Source organism: Sciurus carolinensis (genome assembly GCF_902686445.1).
Source record: "Sciurus carolinensis chromosome 14 unlocalized genomic scaffold, mSciCar1.2 SUPER_4_x, whole genome shotgun sequence".
In the NCBI taxonomy this organism is placed as follows: domain Eukaryota; kingdom Metazoa; phylum Chordata; class Mammalia; order Rodentia; family Sciuridae; genus Sciurus; species Sciurus carolinensis.
The window spans coordinates 5,267,401-5,270,041 of record NW_025920103.1 but is presented as its reverse complement, the minus strand read 5'-3'; the positions used below and the strand labels follow the sequence as shown (position 1 = coordinate 5,270,041).

Sequence of the window (2,641 nt, the reverse complement as noted above, 5' to 3'; positions counted from 1 at the left end):
CAACACAACAGGCACACACACACACACACACACACACACACACACAACACACACACACACACAGACAAATAATGGATCTTAATAAGTTGGGATAAGTAGTAATTTGATTCAGTGGTTAAAGTATTATCTCTGGCTTTTATTTATGAAATCCCAGAATTGTATAAATTTTTCATGGTGGATTTGTTTTTGAGAAATATCTTTATTTTAATGCTTTGGGAAAGTGAAGATAAAAAGCATGCATTTTCATCTTTTTATTAACTGATTAAAAATATGGAATGCTTCATGAATATGTGTGTAATCCTAGCACAGGGCCATGCCAATCTCTGTAGCATTCCAATTTTAGTAGATGTGCTGCCAAAGCAAGCACTTGTATAAAGGTTTTGTGTATGACCAAAACAAAACACTATAGCAAAGATGTACTGGATCTTAGCAACTGAGTAGTTGATTCCTGCCATTGCAAACTGGTGAATATTGTCTTCTTCATAAACTTGCTGATGATATAACCCCATGAGCATACTCATCAGAAGGAGCTAACCTATGAGTTCCTGTGAGTTGACTCACATCAAGGAACACCTCCTCTTAAGAAATTCAGGTGACTGGGTAAGCACTGCTAACTTTGACCACAGCTCCATGCTGAAAGTCTGATTGGAAAAGTCTTGCATGTCCAACTGGTACTTTTTCAAATGTGCCAATTCACTTGATGAAAAGAGGAGAAAAAGTTGAGACCAGTGAGGGATGGCATATTCAAAAGAGCTTTTTTATTTTTATTTCTTTTTCCCTGAGCTGCATGGGATTCAAACCACAGTCCTTCATCATGCTAGACAAGTGCTCTACAAAATGACCTATTTCTTCAGCACTGGAGGAACCCATTTTAGGTACCTGCTAGATCCTCTATGGGTCTGAGTCTCCAAAATTCTATGCAGATAAAACAACCCTAGACAAAGCCGAGGAATTTCTAATGCATTCTTCATTTTTCTTTTCCCAGCAATCCTGCAAGGAACATTTTGTGAGGGGAAAAGTTTATCCCTGTCTATTGAAGGAGGAAAACAGTTGTAGCTGATCATTGAGCATAAAATGATGTCAGTGAGCATGGAGGCCAGGGGGCAAGAGAGGCAGGCATATGTGGTAATTAGAATAGGCTCAGGTTGTTAGTATGAAGGTGAATTAACCTGTGGATAAGAGCAGACTCACTATCTCTACCAATCTACACATGTTACCATGTCTTCTTGAGCCATTCATGCAATGGAAAGAGGATGGGCTGGGGGCTATTAACCCTTCTCCTTTTGGGTCACTTGCCATGCTCTCAGCTGGAGTAGTCAGGGAATAAAATTGACTTAAATGGTTCTCAGCTTTCCTGCTCATCAGCACTTGGTAGCATGGAATGAGAAAAGTACTATCCTCTTGAGTTTACTCTTGACAGATTAGATTGAGGCACTCCCAGAGGGCTGCTGATTTTTGGAGTCCTAAGTGGAAAGTTTCAGCATCAGACACCAAGCTCTGCATAGATATTTTCTTGGCTGAAGTCTACTCTGGAGAGATCAGATAGACATACCCCTACAGCCTGGCTGATATCTGTCACTGCTGTGTGTCTGGATCTTGGAAACTTACCAATATTTCTACTTAGAGGATGGAGTGACCAAACATCTCATTTGTTGGGGGTGGGGGTTGTATCAGATCCTGCACAGTACACTCACACAATGTGACCTTCCAAGGTCCAGTTCTCACAAGCAATCCCTTGTTCCCATTCAATCTCCCAACCTCTTCAACTGGTTGTCCTCACCAGCAGACTCAAAAGGAAAGCTGCACTCCCTTCTGTATCTCATTGTGTGTAATCTTCTCTGTGCCTATATCAATAGCATTCCAACAGGGTAACCCTGGGCCACATGGTAGGCACTCTACTGTTTTCACAGCAGTGAACTCAGTTGCAACCTCTACAAGATGGCTCTCTGCCACAGGCCTCTGCTCACAAGTTAAGAAATGTGGATTACTTGTGAGTTAAGTTCAGAATGCCTTTCTGCTCTATAGCTGTTTTTCTTTTTTGCCAAATATGACCACTATGTTTTTCTCTTTTCATTTGTGTAATACCCCACAATGCCTGCCTGACAGGCCTTGGTATTGTCACTGCCATCAGGCAGGGTGCTGACATATCATTTCTTGAACTCCATGACAAAGACCAAACTTTCTGGGTCTCTTCATGTCTTTCTAACAGTGAACTCCCTCAGTCACTTGCCTGGTTGTGTAGCTGTTCTTCAGCTGCTTCAATTCTGAGCCACAGGGAAGCTAAAAAGTATATTTCCCATATATGCTGCCATCTTAGTTTTTTAAAACTTTAAAAACATAGAGTATATTCTTTAGTTATTAAAAATAAATCTTCTTACTCTGTTTCCTTATAAGGAAATTTCCCCACATAAAAACTTTATACTGAGAAAACGTGTTGTATGTACATGGACTAGAAAGTGTAATGACTAGAAACAGTGTGCATTAGATTGGTGCTTTGTTGGAAATAGCATATGTATAATTTTATTAGATTATTCTTGTTTCAATTTCCTTAATGAAAAGATCACAGAAAGAGAAAAAAAGGCAAGAAGGGAAGAAATGATGTTACCCACATCAAGGAAAATTAAGTGCCAATGAAAAATGT

General features: G+C 39.9%; 1 non-coding gene across 1 annotated transcript; it reads right to left on the bottom strand.

Annotated features, from left to right (window-relative positions):
* Positions 1–264: 264 nt before the first annotated feature.
* LOC124973092 (U6 spliceosomal RNA) lies at positions 265–367 on the bottom strand. The gene has a single exon (XR_007106616.1). It is a non-coding gene; the product is annotated as a U6 spliceosomal RNA (small nuclear RNA).
* Between the last annotated feature and the right edge of the window lie 2,274 nt (positions 368–2,641).